At 46.7% G+C, this 15,938-nt stretch overlaps 1 protein-coding gene across 2 annotated transcripts in view; it reads right to left on the reverse strand.

The window, feature by feature from the left end:
• The window catches only part of ALS2CL (ALS2 C-terminal like), a 75,828-nt gene extending 61,237 nt beyond the window's left edge, over positions 1-14,591 (reverse strand). Inside the window, exon 1 of one of the 2 annotated variants that reach the window (XM_054991989.1) lies at positions 14,509-14,591. The gene's annotated coding sequence lies outside the window, so the exon portion shown is untranslated. Of the gene's footprint in view, positions 1-6,502; positions 6,567-14,508 lie in introns of those variants that run through there. The other variant, XM_054991988.1, reaches the window with a different exon arrangement.
• Positions 14,592-15,938: the final 1,347 nt, after the last annotated feature.

A 15,938-nucleotide genomic window follows, 5' to 3' on the forward strand; every position in this document is an offset into this window, starting at 1 on the left:
AAACCTGGAGAAAGTGGGGTTTGGGGAGAGAAAGGACCTTGGCATGGCATAATTCCATAGAGTCCACCCCTCCAAAGTAGCCATTTTCTCCAGGGGAACTGACCTCTGTGGCCTGGAGACCAGTTGTAATTCCAGGAAACCTCCAGCCACTACCTGGAGGCTGGCAACCCTACAACAACCCCTCAGTGCAAGTTATCCAAAGTCAGACTGGCTGGCCCAAAGCCACCCAGTAATTTTCACAGCAAGCAAAGATCCAAACTTCCTCAGTCTTAGTTCCACACTTCAACTGCCGCACCCTATTTTACTTATTTACTACATTTACATCGCACTCTTCTGGCACAAAGCTTAAGCATCATACAACCATCTGCCTTCCTCCATTTTGCCTTCACAACAATCCTGTGAGGTGCCATTAATTTCTAAATGGCAATCACTCTCTCTTTTCTGCTCCTTTTAATTTTCTTCTCTGCACAGGTGTACACAGCACTGAAGTCAAAGTCTGCCAAGAAAACGTGGTGATGCAACGTCCCCCCATGAGTCAGTAAAGACTCGGTGCTTGCACAGGGGACTACCTTTGCCTTTACCTATAGGTAAGCATTAAACTTAACTACGAGGAGCTTCTCTAGGGGTTTTTACCCCTACCGTTGACTTTCTGGGGTGATTCCCACATGAGGCACTCCCGCACAAGTCAGGCAAAAATCAGGTATCAAATATCACCCGCAAGTCACTGGAACAGCATGCCACCTGTCACCATGCAGGTTCACATGCATTACCTGCTTGGGGGGGGCGGGAATCGGGGGCGGGGGGTGCTTTCTGATGCCTCCCACTTGTGACGTCTCAGACCACTGAAGCACGGGGAGAAAACTCAGAGGGGGCACATAACACAGTATCCCTCATAGGCTGTGCAGAAGAACCATCCCCAGAGCACAAACTGGGATTGCATGCTCAGAAGGCATTTTCCTTGCTGGAAGACATCTTGCCCCTTTAATGGCTGTATGACAGACCGCGGGCTGAGAGGGGCCGTGGCTCAGTGGAAGAACCTCCGCTAGGCATGCACAAGGTCGCCAGTTCAATCCATGGCCTCTCCAGTTAAAAGGACCAGGTGGCAGGAGATGGGAAAGGCCTCCACCTAAGACCCTGGAGTGCCCCTGCCAGGCTTAGACAATATTGACCTTGATGGACTGATGCTATGATTCGGTATAAGACAGCGTCATGAGTTCACGTGCAGCTGTCCCTAGCATGGAGATGTGTGTGTTATGTGCCGCCAAGTTGCTTCTGACTAATAGTAAAGAGTCCAGTAGCACGTTTAAGACTAACCAACTTTATTGTAGCATAAGCTTTCGAGAACCACAGCTCTCTTCATCAGATGCATCATCAGAATGTCATCAGATGCATCTGACAAAGAGAGCTGTGGTTCTCAAAAGCTTATGCTACAATAAAGTTGGTTAGCCTTAAAGGTGCTACTGGACTCTTTACTATTTAGCGACTACAGACTAACATGGCTAACTCCTCTGGATCTTCTGACTAACAGTGACCCTATGAATGAAAGATCTCCAAAACATCCTATCATTAACAGACTTGTTCAGATCCTGCAAACTGAAGGACGTGGCTTCCTTTATTGAGTCAAGCCATCTCATTTTAGTTCTTCCTCTGTTCCTACTGCCTTCCAATTTTCCCAGCACTATTTTCCAGAGACTCTTGTCTTCTCAAGATGTGACCAAAGTACGATAGCCTCAGTTTTGTCATTTTAGCTTCTAGGGAGAATTCCAGCTTGATTTGGTCTAGTACCCATTTACTTGACTTTTAGCACAGAGATATAGCAAACAATTAAGCTGTACTTGTTGGGTTTCTGCCCATTTTATAGCTGTTAAAGCCACAAGGGTCCTGTTACAGGAAAAAGGGAGATTAAAGCCAAAGTCAAGAGCCCGCGATTAACCTCTTTGTCCTGTAATGATGAAGAACCCTCGATTAACCTCTTCATCTGGGGGGCTGTAATTTCTAGTGGGTGGAAAATTAAGCTTGTTCAGTGACTGTGAAGGGAATGGGAGGGGAGAACAAACCCAGCCAGCTGGTACACCGTTTCTGTCAACTGAATCAAGGGTGTAAGTTAAAAAGGCATTTTTTTTGTTTTGTTTTAAGAATAAAGGTAGATTTTTTAAGCAAAAGATTCTGCAACATCTTTTACTTTGTGTGCATGCTTGAACAGTGTATCATACCAGGGCCAATTAAGTATCATTGTTCCAAGCATGGTACAGGTCTCTCCCTCCCTCTCTCTCTCTCTCACACACACACACAATTCCAGGGTGAAGGGCTTAAAGCCCAGAAGGGGCATTCCGTACCTCAGGCTTGAATGAAGTCTACTTATGTTCTCTCTCCTCCCACCCCAAGGACTGGGACCTGTGCATTAGAAACACATGCATACAGGTGTTGGTCTGGGATTGCATAACTGAACCCCTGCACATAGAAAATTTGTTGCACCCCATTCCCCCCCCCCACACACACACACATTCATTTTTCATGTGCAGAGGATTTTTCTGAAGCTGCCTGAAATCCCATGTCTCAAGCTGAGGGGCGAGGAATGTCCTGTCCATTTAATAAAGGTTTTGTCTGCAGAAATGGGCCATTCACTTTTTCGTGGCAAGACAATTGCTCCGCATCATTAAAGGGACTGCAGGAGGGACCAGGTTGCAAGTTGGCATGGCAACCCTAACCAGGGACCAGATTCCTCATCCAATCACGGACAAGGGAGGCCGAATGGACTTGACCATTTCAGGTGGAAGGGGGGGGGAGAAGGTAATAAGTGTTTTTCACAGGGGCTACATCTCATGCAATATAGAGCCCCCTGGTGCAGAGTGGTAAGCTGCAATACTGCAGCCCAAGCTCTGCTCACGACCCGAGTTCGATCCCGGTAGAAGCTGGGTTCAGGTAACCGGCTCCAGGTTGACTCAGCCTTCCATCCTTCTGAGGTCGGTAAAATGAGTTCCCAGTTTCCTGGGGGTAAAGTGTAGATGACTGCGGAAGACAATGGCAAGCCACCCCGTAAAAAGTCTGCCAAGAAAACGTCGTAATGCGACGTCCCCCCATGGGTCAGTAATGACTCGGTGCTTGCACAGGGGGCTACGTTTACCTTTTTTACATCCCATGTAAAGAGTCCCATCGTAAATTGACAGAATTAGTAGTAACACATATTGGATGGGGAGAAAGGTCCTTCTCCTCAATAAACAATTCCTTTTTGTTTGTTCTCAAACGGGTGATTCTTTTCATAAGCTGCCCACAGCTTGAGTGGTGAAATCCACCCAACCCTTTCGAGATCCTACCATCTTCCTAAATCCTACCATCTGCCATCCCGTGGAATGTCTTGGTTGGGGCTGGGTAATATGGGCCCTTATCTAGAGTGGTTTTCTTATGAATTGTATGTTATTTATGCAAAATAAAGAAGAGTCCAGTAGCACCTTTAAGACTAACCAATTTTATTGTATCATAAAATTGGTCAGTCTTAAAGGTGCTACTGGACTCTTTTTTATTTTGCTACTACAGACTAACACGGCTAACTCCTCTGGATCTATGTTATTTATGGTTTAAATGTGAATTTGAATGTAAATTTTAATACTGATGTTATCCGCTCTGAGCCGGTTCGCAGGGACAGCGGACTATAAAACGAATACATCTAATTTAATCTCATTCTACGCCCGGCCCCCTTTACACTGAAACTTTCTCTGCATCTCAATCAGTTCAGCAAACAGTCATCTGGCTTCCCAGCTTCAACCCTCCCAACCTCCCAACCTGCAGCAGGTCAAGGAACAACCAATCCTACTTTTCACCCGATGACTAACTCCCCTGGTATCTGTTTACACACCGCGAGGATCCGAGGCCTTGGCAGAAACCGGCTCTTACCTCTGCACGGCTGGAGTTTTTGTTCTCGCCCAAGAAAAAGCAGGTTTCCACATACACAAGAAAGGCAGTATCATTCTGCTGCCTAAAGGCTGAGACAAGGAACACCGTCTCAAGATCTGAGTGGTCCTCCAAGTCTGTATTTTATTTTGCAATAGCAGTATTAATAAATATATACTACCGAGTAACAAGCTGCCCTTCATAGCCAAACCGCACATCATGCACAAGCAAACTTGCTATCCAGGCTTCCTTCTCCAGTTCCACCTCCTCCTTTGTTGCCTTGCAGTTCTGACCCGGCTGAACCACAGGCACAGGTCAATTGTATACAGCAGTGCCCTTGCCCTACCAAATTTACAGTATGCACTGCCAATCCTGCATCATCACAGCAGATTTCAGATGTGGACAGCTCATCTTTGCATGTGTGTGCATTTTGCAGTAGAAAATTATCGGGTGCACTGGCTGTTTAAGCAGTCTCACACTATACCCAAGGGAACCGTTATATATAACCCACATTGGAAACGCAAAACCCAGAAGTCAATCCTTATGAGATCAGAGTGCAGCACAATGGCTAAATGAGTTGACAAGGGAAAGTCACAAAGATACAAACCGGGACACTCAATCACTCTTCAGTCCAACAAGCAAATTCCTTTTAACTCCCCAAATTACAGTAAAATCCATCCAGTGAGTCATCTTACAGGCTTTCCGGTACAATGCCATCGCACCACACAGTTTCCTGGACTTCACAACCCCTGCTACCCCAGAGGAAGAAGGAGCTCCTTTCCTGACCCCAGAGAACAACAAAAGAGCTATCACAATTGAAGAGCGGTGGAGAATCGGGGAAAGTATCAAAGCTACTCAAGTTCTTTGCTCAAGAACTTTCGAGAGAATGGTTCTCCCCTCAGGATTTATTTGAATGCACACCTAGAACAGACATATAGCAGAACATGCAACGCAAAGTGTTTTAACAGACTAGAGGCGGGCCAGAACCAGGAAAATGGCAGTTTGTTGTGGTTTGAGATTCGTTGCATGAACCACAAACCACGAACTGCCATGAACTTGCCCGGTTCGTGAACCGATTCGTTTGATTCATCACTTCCGGGGCTGCAGAAGGTCTGCAGAAATCCCATCTCCCCCATTGCCTAGGTAACATTGATCGGCACCAGGCTGTCGGCAGTGACAAATTGAAAAACGAGCTATACAAACCGCTCTAAAAATCATAACTGTTCATTGCGGTTCATCAGAAATGAGCTCCGACGAACCACCGGTTCATAAACCAAAAAACGGCCCAGTTCGTGATGAACTTTGGTTCGTATTTCAGTTCGTGCCCATCTCTAGTACAGACTCTTTATGCTTTCTCCCTTCCTGATTCCATTCTTCAGTAGAAAAGAGCAAGAGTCCAATAGCACCTATAAGACTAACAAAATTTGTGGTAGGGTATGAGCTTTCGTGAGTCACAGCTCACTTCTTCAGGTACCTTTGCTATGACTCACCAAAGCTCATACCCTACCACAAATTTTGTTAGTGTTACAGATGCTACTGGACTCTTGCTCTTTTCCACTGCTACAGACAGACTAACAGGGCTACCCACCTTAATCTCTCTCCATTTTGTGAAACAAAATAGTTTTTTAAAAAATTAATCTTCTCTCCCCACCAAAAGAATTAAAGCAGGTTACAGTGGTATGTAAAAGACCCACAGAATAATCAGAAACGGGGAAGGGGGGACAAAAGGACCATTATTAGCTCAGTTGTCCGCCTTCAAATGCTTTCTTGAACCATTTGGCCTCAGAGCTTTCTAAAAACCAGGACAAAAACAAAAACCAGGTTATTCCACAATGACAAAGCCACTACCTTAAAAGCCAGAGGCCAGCCAACGGCAGTTCTGACGTGAAAGAAGGAATTAGTAGAGAGGCTGTGTTACCCTAAATTTTTGGCTCAATAATCTAGTTTAATTTATCCTTTCCTCTAATCAGCACCTCTCCACGTAATATAAACATGGCCCTCTCACATCCCCCTCTAAGCCTCTCTCGAGCTCCTTACAAATTACATCCAAGGCAGAACAAGTTAAACCAGATAGTTTCAGGTGGGTAGCCATGCTGGTCTGCAGCGGAAAAGCAAGATACGAGGCCAGTCGCACTTTAGAGATCAACTAGATTTCCAGGGTGTGAGCTCTTGAGAGTCAAAGCTCCCTTCCTCAGAGACCAGTTTGCCCTTTAAGCCAACGCAGTCAGCCTGCGCCAGCATCCCTGTCTTTAAAATAAAAATCAGCATATTTGGCTTTCGATAGCGCCTTTTAAAAAAAATAACTAGAAAGTGGGATGCCCCATCTGACCCCCCATCCGATGTGCCCCCGTGTTTCCAAAGGTATGGGTGCTCTGCAGCTACTCAGTCCTGAACAAAACGCACTCTGCACGTGCCCCAAAACTCTCCAACTTCACAAGGTGTTCAGTTTTGCCTGCACTTTTAACCCACTTCAGGTTCACTGCCTTCAACAAGGTGAAAGTCAGACACTAGATGGTTCTATTTCCTTCTGCTGTCAGCAGATGGTAGTCCACTGCTCATACCAAAAACTCCGGCTGGTCAGACAACGTTAAAACGAGAGACGCACGAGACTTACCTTGCATAAAAAGCCAGCATTCTCCTTCTGCGTGTGGCTGTCAATGCCTCCAAGTAACTCTAAGCAGCAACTAGGCAAAGATCTGCCAAGGATACCGCTCCCTGCCACCCTCCCACAGCGAAGTTTCCTCTGCCGTTCAAGCACAGATCCAGACCTGCTTCCTGGATGACACACACACACCACTCACAAAGCCCAGAGGTCCTATTACGAAACCCGCCATAACACAAGACAGGCTGCTTGCTAGCTTGAGTCACTTTTAAGTCTCTGCTGGCAGCATGTGCCAATTGCCATGCACCCACGAGCCAAAGAGACAGAGACAATTTAAGGAGGAAGACACAATGCCAGGCTGCATGTTTGCAATGCCTCCAAAACATATTGAGATGCAAGATGGTGTAGTGGTTAGAGGGGGGAATTACAAGTTACATACTAAAATAAAAATATTCCAAATAAGTATTTATTATGAGTGCACACAAGGTTGTAGTTAAAAACATAGGGCCTAAATTACAGGCTACACACACACGTTAAAAGTAACTAAAACATTCTCCATGCACCGATGATGCTACAGTGCAATGACTGACACAAAGAGTGGCTAGAGTGCCAGATGACAACCTGGGAGACACGAGTTCCAATTCTGCTCAGTCTCTTGAAGCTCACTGGGTATCCTAGGCAATAATTTCAAGCAGGTAGCTGTGTTGGTCTGCAGTAGAACAGCAGGATTTGAATCCAGCGGCACCTGAGAGGCCAGCAAGATTTTCAAGGCATAAGCTTTCGAGAGGCAAAGCTCCCTTCTTCACATGCAGTTCTCAAGAAGTGAGGGTTGGCTCTTGAAAGCTTGTATCCTGGAAATCTTGTTGGTCTCTAAGATGCCATCGGATTGAGTCTTGGGTATGCTTGGGAGAGTCTCTTGTAGACTTGTTGTTGTGAAGATAGAATGGGAAACTGTGGATACCTCCCCCCCGCCCGCCCACCCCGCCCAAGCTCTCTGAAGGAAGGACAGGAGAAACAAGTGATACAGCGAGTTGTCAGATAAAATGGGGGATCTTTCTGAATGTTTTGACAACACCCTGACATGAAAACTTCCATTTCCAGCACGAATCCTTTCCACTCGGTGCAAAATGAAAGAGTTTTCACTCTCCCAGCCACCCAAATTAAATTACTGCTGTTATAACTGATATCAATTTGCGTCAACTGCAGACAGTGCAAAAAAAGGGGTTGTTTTTTTTTTAAAGCAATGGGACGGAGCAAAGAGATTCAATAACAAGATACAAAAACAAAAAAGGATGCAAAAGGGCAAATTTGGACATCCAAAGAGGAAGCTGGGTGGAAATTTTGGGTGCTGCTGCGGGCTAGTTCATACATCCACATACTGCTTTATAAACTAGTAACCATGACATCAAACCATTGTTAGATCTGTCACTATGGACACGGCTTCCTTCCCAGTGCAGATGAGATGGAGCTACTGTCGGCTGAAGATTAATAAATGCAAGTTTACAAAGTTAACCAACCAGAACCCTTCCTGAAAACACCAGGCCCAGAAAGACTCCCGTAACGTTCTTCAAATAAGTATCCCTTGAAAAGGTTCTCCAAGACTTCAGCAGAACCACAAGCGCTACCACCTTGGCGACAGCTTGAAGCAAATTACTTGAATTACACTACACACGCCTCGATGCAACTCCTGGCGCATTGCCAGGATTAAGTGGCAGAGGACAGACTTTGCTGCACGTCCCGGGTTCAGATTCTGCCATCTACGCACAACGCATCTCAGGAGAGCAGCTGCCGCCAGCACTGAGCGAGGGGGACGAACGGGCTGACTTGCTATAAGGCAGCTTTGTGTGATATTATTTACAGCTCTTCCCGTTCACTACCCCCTAAAATCCATTATTTGACAAGCAGAAAAGGCACTGAAATGAGGTGAACAGATGTAAATTTTAGCAAGGAGATTCAAATGAGAAGAGGCTCGGGAGTTATTTTCCCACTAAGTCCATTTCAGCTCTGACATCCCACTGGGTCAGAACCCTCCAAACAAAAGCTATATTGAAGTGTTAAGTCAAGCGCCATTTAGTCCAAGAATGTCACCTTCCTTTTTCCCCCAATCAGCCCCCGGACATTTGCTCCTGGGTCGAGAACGTGGCTCGGCAAAAATGTTCGCTGCCGCCTTCTGCTTCAGACGCCACAACAAAAGCCTCTTTTTGCTCCTCGGAGGGCTGCAATTCCAAACTCCGCCTCTCGCAAAACCTACCTACCACAAACAACTGTAAGACAGAACATTCCTGAATTTTCCAGCAAGAACAGTCCAAAGGTGGGGCCAAGTTAGCAGAAGACGGAGAGGAGGGGTAGGGCCAGTTCTAGGTAATTTCATCAACTCAGACAAAAGTACACCTCCCTGCACCTCATCCATGCCATTATTCTAAGCTGAGCTGTTACAATGAGTCACTGCTGTATCTTGATGTCATATTGCCAATGCCATAAATTGCCTTGCTTTCACAGGCCAACTGAAGCCAAAGGTGCCTTATCTAACTGCTTTGAAGCTCCCAGGGCTTCTGACCTCGTAAACTGTTCGTTCTCATGAATCACCGTGTTTCAACTTTAATCTTGTGCCTTTCTAGTGTCTAGACTAAACTACGCATGGAGTCCTCAAGACTGCTTCGCGCCAAAAGTTATGTTTTACTGTTGGGAGGGGGGATGAGTAATTGTGCTCTATAAGAAGAATGGTTTTCACACATTCAGGTATTCCTGTCAACTTGCTTGTTTGGTTCTGGGCAATCCTATGGACATATCTGTGGATCTGATGTGATTCCTGAATAAAGCCTTTTCAACCAAGACCGTGGATTTCTTGCTGTGAGGGTACAGGGGTCTATCTGCCATAGCCTGGCATCCACAGACTGACAAGAGATGTCGGATGCACGCAGGGATGTAATAGCATCCTTTCAGAAGCCAAAGTTCAAAGGCAGGTGCCTGTCTTGTGCCAAGAGATCAAGAATTCACCTCTGAAAATACTGCTGAATTTTTCCCTTTAATCTACTTTGATCCATTACCGTATTTACTCAAAAGGAATATTACCCTGAATGTAAGATGATCTTTTTAAAAAGCTGTTCATGGGCAAAATGCATATTATCAGACATAACTGTAACTGCAAATGTAAAAATGAACTTTTATTTTGACGGCGTATCTGTCTTGCATCTGAGTAAATACTGTAATTGCTCATCCGAATGTCTGGTTTGGGACCAGAGTCTGCAAGGTGGTGGACAAAAGCCATGAAATGCAATGGTTTCCAGTTTAAACAGAACACCTACACACCATTTTCAATGTAGAAATATAAGAATAATAAAGATAGTTTCAGGTTGATAGCTGTGTAGGTTTACTGTAGAAGAGCAAGATTCGAGTCCAGTAGCACCTTGAGACCAACTAGATTTCCAGGTATGAGCTTTTGAGAGTTAAAACTCCCTTCATCAGATACAAGGAGTGGAACAAGGTAGAAGTCTTTATAGTCCAGACAGAGGGTGTGAGGGGTATTGCATGTTGTAATTAGAAAATTACATTTCTCACTTTACATCCTCGTTCTATCAAACTAATTACAACATGCAACATCACTCACACCCTCTGTCTAGACTATAAAGACTTCTACCTTTTTCCACTCCTGATATCTGACGAAGAACAAAAAAGTAAATGTGGTTGATAGAGAAGAGAACACTCTTATAATTCTCTTTTTCAGCCTGAAGGAGAGCTTGTATATTACCGAGAGTTCCAATTTCATCTCAGCCCCCAATTCACAAGGTGGCCTTGGGCAAGCTACTGCCATCTTTGCTATTCCCTCCACAATACAGGTACTGGTCCGCCTTACACGGATGTTGTAAATATTACTCTGATTATCTTCATGACATACTTGGAACAGAGAAAGCAGTATATAAATGCTAAGTTATTATTATTGCACACCAAACAAAAAATCCAGAAATAAGATCTAAAGGGAAAAAGTCCCACAAACAGAGAACATTTTGTTTCTCAGAACTTGGGAGGAGTTTGAAGGGCTAATTCTGAGCTGCCCCAAAGCAGGCATGAGGCGGTTCCCGCATCTCCCATCACAGAATAGTTGGTCTTACACGGCTGCTGTGGTGGGGAGGAATCAGCCCAACTGAACTAGGAGAGGGTGCCTGATCCAAGACTATTTTTGCCACTGGTGCGCAGCCACGGCACCCTGAAGCTACACAAATGTTCATCATACCCCACATTAACACAGGAGGGAGGGAGCATCTGGGGTTTGAAAAGGGGAGCTGTGTCTCCATAGTAGAGCACCCCCACCTTGCATGTAAAATGCTTCAAAGTTCAATTCCTGGAATGTTTTGCAAAAAGAGATCTCGAGTAGTTGTTTTTGAACCCAGAACCTGTGGCTGAGCAAGGCTCTGAAACCGGGCTCTGCCAATCCGATTCAGTGCTGTGCCCCCCATAATTCTCACAAACTTCAGGGCACAGCACAAGTATGGGATGCACCCCAAACATTCAGCTTTGCAAACACACCCCAAATCTTCTTTCATAGAGGATGACGTGGAGTCGTTTTCTGTTGCCCTTGGTCAGACCAGAACCAACGGGTTAAAATTAAATCAAAAGATTTAATTAGGAAGAACTTCCTGACAGTTAGAGCAGTCCCTCAGTGGAACAGGCTTCCTCGGGAGGTGGTGGGCGCTCCTTATTTGGAGGCTTTTAAGCAGAGGCTAGTTGGCCACCTGACAGCAAGGCTGATTCTGCGAACTTGGGCAGATTATGAGAGGGAGGGCAGGAAGGGTTACATCAGTGCTTAGTTCTCGTGGCCCCTTCTTACATGCCCAGGGTAATGCCAAATGCCTCTTTGGGGTCAGGAAGCAATTTTCCCCAGGTCAGTTTGGCCAGGGATCCTGGAGGGTTTTTTGCCATCTTCTGGGCATGGAGCAGGGGTCACTGGGGGTGTGGAGAGGGGAAGTAGTTATGAATTTCCTGCATTATGCAAGGGGTTGGACTAGATGACCCTGGAGGTCCCTTCCAACCCTATGATTCTATGATCTTCTTATGGTACCCTGAAACAAACTTGCAGCTTGCATACTGGCTTCCTCTAGAAGCACAGAAATGAAGGCCTGCAGTTCGAAACTGCTGAGGCGGCACGGCCAGGGCAACGAACAGGAACAGCTACTAGAACTGATGACAGGCTATAACCTTGAGGAGTCCCCTGCGGTTGCTCCTTGTGGCTGGGAAGAAAGACAGAAAGCGGAAACCAAAGCCAGTGTGGTGCGGTGGTGAGAATATCAAACAGGGTTATAGAGACCTGGGTTCGAATCTCCACTCTGCCACGGAAGGTTGCTGGATGACTTTGGGTCATAGGGTGGTTGTGAGGATAAACAGCAAACTGAAGAACCACAAGAGCCAGTTAGAGTATTGCACTAGGAGCTGGGAGACCCGGGTTCAAATCTCCACTCTGCCATGAAAGGTTGCTGGGTAACTTTGGGTCACTCGCACACTCAGCCTAACCTACCTCACAGGGTTGTTGTGAGGATAAAATGAAGGCAAGGAGAACAATGTAAGCTTTTTAGGGTCTCTGCTGGGGAACAAGGCAAGGGTATAAATGAAGTAAATAAGTATGCCACTCTGAGCTCCGTGGAAGAAGGGCTAGGCTAAAAATATACGAGATGAACAGCATAATAACGCTCTCTCCTACCTCACCTTCTCATGATGGAGCCCCTGCCGTGTATGCAGCAATTCTAGTTACAATAATCTTAGGCAGCGAACGGCAGCAGTGACTTAGGAGTTAATATCCAGGCTGCTCTCCCACTCCACCCCGCCGAATTCCAGTGGAGTTTTCCAGGGAGTGTCTCCATAGAGAAAACAACATTCCCCAACCAGAAGCACCCAGAGCTCAGGCCCGTCACCCTCTCCCCTCCTCTCTCTCCCGAACCTACCTTCACCGGGGTGGGGGTAGGATAAATTGAGGGGGGGGGAGCACACATGGATTACATAAACTGTCCTAAAGGACACTGCACAAATGCAATCGACAGAAGGAAAATGGGTGTGTGGGGGGGGTGCTGTTGCAGGAAAGGAACTGGAGGCCGGAGTGACACCCTTTGACAAAGCAGCCGACAGAGTGGACCCAAAAGAGGTTCTGCAGCATTCTCTCTGGTCATCTTCGAGGTGCCACAAAACTCTTTTTTTGCTGTGTAGTAGTAAAAAGTCCAGTAGGACTTTTAAGACTAACCAACTTTACTGTGACATAAGTGTTCAAGAACCACAGCTCTCTTTTGTCAGATGCATCAGTAGCATAAGCTTTCGAGAACCACAGCTCTCTTCGTCAGATGCATCAGTAGCACAAGCTTTCGAGAACCACAGCTCTCTTTGTCAGATGCATCAGTAGCATAAGCTTTCAAGAACCACAGCTCTCTTCGTCAGATGCATCTGTAGCACAAGCTTTCGAGAACCACAGCTCTCTTCGTCAGATGCTTGAAGAGAGCTGTGGTTCTCGAAAGCTTATGCTACAATAAAGTTGGTTAGTCTTAGAGGTGCTATTGGACTCTTTACTATTTTGCAACTACAGACTAACACGGCTAACTCCTCTGGATCTTTTTTGCAGCGGACCCCCACCACACCTCCCTGAGCATATCGCTTTGTTTCTTGAAAAGGCAGATTCTGCCACTAGCAAGATGAACCCCCCACCCCCAGCAACCAGCAAGAGGGATTTCACGATCAAGAGGCCAAATCCCAGGCATTTCCTCCTGTCCACACCCCCAGGGAGCTTCAACTGCCACCCACTGTGGTCAAAGCACCCGTGAGTGATCACAGGGGCCAGAAAGATCTGTAGAGCACATGGCTTACCGGTTTGATGAAAAGATGTAGAGCAGGTAGATGTAGAGCTGCCATGCAAGCCAGACGGCCAGGGAATGAGGGAGGGGCCCTTAGACAGCATGCATGTGGATATGCAGTGGATATTATTACTAGTTCAGGGCAGTTAAACCTCCTCACTTTTCTTTGCTTGCTTTACAAGTCCTATCTACAAAATAGTAAAGAGTCCGGTAGCACCTTTAAGACTAACTAACTTTATTGTAGCATAAGCTTTCAAGAACCACAGCTCTCTTTGTCAGATGCATCTGATGAAGAGAGCTGTGGTTCTCGAAAGCTTATGCTACAATAAAGTTGGTTAGTCCTAAAGGTACTACTAAATCCTATCTGAACACCCAAAGTTACATGCCTGACGTTACAAACAAGATCTAAATAATAAAAAGGGATAAGCCAAGCAAAGTTTTAAGTTTCAGGTGGGTAGGCACGTTTGTCCGCAGTAAATGAGCAAGATTCGAGTCCAGGAGCACCTGAAAGGCCAACAAGATTTCCACGGTATGCGCTTTCGAGAGTCAGATACCATCGCTGCAATAATGTGCACGCACGGAAAGGTTTAAGGCTGCCAAAATTGTTAACATTCTTGCAACCCCTTATTATTCTAAAGCACTGACAGCCAGCTTTCAGAGTTCAAAGAGCTTCATGGGAATCCCAAGTATCCCTCCAATGGCCTTGTAAGATGGGGCATCCCTCTATTGTAGAACTTAAGGAAGAACTCCTAGGGAGTTTGTGGCAGAGGAGAGGTATGAATTATTGTCTTCCCGGGTCAGTTTGGGTCCACTAGCACCTTAAAGACCAACTAGATTCCCAGGCTATGAGCTTTGGGGAGTCAAAGCTCCCTTAATCAGATACCAGGTCACAGTTCAATCTTAGCTGCTGAGCTCCACACAGCGTTGCCAACTCCAGGTTGGAAAATTCCTGGAGGTTTGGGGGTGGCGCTCAACAGGGAAATGATGCTGCAGAGCCCACCCTCCATTTTTCCTTCAGGGGAGCTGATCTCCGTAGACCGGGAGATCGCCCTGTCTCGCCTGGAGGTTGGCAACGATCACTACACAGCCCTCCAAGTCTGCCGCGCTTCGTCCGCCGCGGCAAAGGAACACGCGGAGCATACCCGTGGCTTTCGCGAGAGAGCCGCTGCAAACGCGAAGCGCCCCACTTACGCCCCCGAGGCGAAGCCGACCATCCCGTCCAGGGACCCCGAAGCCGCCGGCCGCCCAGCCCCGTGCCAAGCGGAGCCTCTGCGCCGCTCGCACGCCCGGGCCGTTCACGTGTCCCGGCCCGAGCTGTTGACGGAAGCCTCTCGGGCCGGCCTCCTGCCGCTCCCCGCCGGAGAGCCTCGGGCGAGCCGCCGGCCCAGCCTGGCGCCGCTCCAAGCGCGTCCCGGGCGCCCCAGCAGAGGCTCGGCCGGCGCGGGAGCAGCCGGAGCGCGCCCGCGGGCGGTGCACACGGGGACGCGGCAGGCAGGCAGGCGGGCGGGCGAGGGGCTGGACACGAGTCGCGCCCGTGTTTAGCGTCTCGTGGAAACGGAGGCGCACGGGTTGGACAGGCGCGCACAGGGCGCATTGCAGGAGACGCAAATGCGGATTTTTTAAAAAAAAAATCGGTGTGTTCTCCCCAGCGATGCAAAAGGGGTGGCTGTAAGAGGCCAGCTTCGTTTTCAAAAAAATATAGTTTATGGCACCGGGTCAGCAGGCGCTAGGCTTGCCAACCTCCAGGTGGTTACATTATCAGTATGCAGAAATAGATATCATAAATAAACCACAGACAGTCAATTTACAAAAGTATAGTCGGTCCATATAAATAATTCATAGTAGACAATTCATTCACAAAAACACCAGTCTCACTGGTGAAAAGTTCTTGAGTTAATTTTTGTCTTCTTATTCACAGGTATTCATTCTCAGGTCGAGGAAGACAGATTAATTCAAGAAGTTTTCACCAGTGAGACTGGCGTTTTTGTGAATGAATTGTCTACTATGAATTATTTATATGGACCGACTATATTTTTGTAAATTGACTGCTCTGTGGCTTATTTATGATATATATTTCTGTATACTGATTATGTAACGGCTTATTTATGAATTTTTGAGTAGCCATTGTTGCATTTACTTGGGCACTGAGCACCTTTAAAAAAACAAGGAAAATAACAGTTAAAAGGATCAAAATTCATTTTACTAGACGTTCAACTTGATCTCCGGAGAGCCTTGTGGGTTTTTTGTTATGAGTCGGCTTTCCTGGTGGAGCTCTTTTGTGGTTAGAGCCTCCAAACAGTAGCTGGAGATCTCCCGGAACTGCAACTGATCTCGAGGCCAAAGAGGTCAGTTCCTCTGGAGAAAAGGGCTGATCTGGAGGCAGGACTCTACGGCATTATACCTCTCTGAGGTTCTTTCCCTCCACAAACCCCTCTGCGCTCCTGTCCTTCCTCCCACGCTCCACCTTCCAAATCTCCAGGAATTTCCCAATCCAGAGCTGGCAATTGTGGCTGGTTGAGCCAAATTTTTATTTTTGTTATTTATAGTCTGCCTGTCTCACTGAGACTCAAAGGTGACTACACAGTGTGGGTCAGTACAGCCTACTGCAAAAACTTTTCAAT

This window comes from Eublepharis macularius, chromosome 11, assembly GCF_028583425.1.
Source record: "Eublepharis macularius isolate TG4126 chromosome 11, MPM_Emac_v1.0, whole genome shotgun sequence".
Taxonomy (NCBI): domain Eukaryota; kingdom Metazoa; phylum Chordata; class Lepidosauria; order Squamata; family Eublepharidae; genus Eublepharis; species Eublepharis macularius.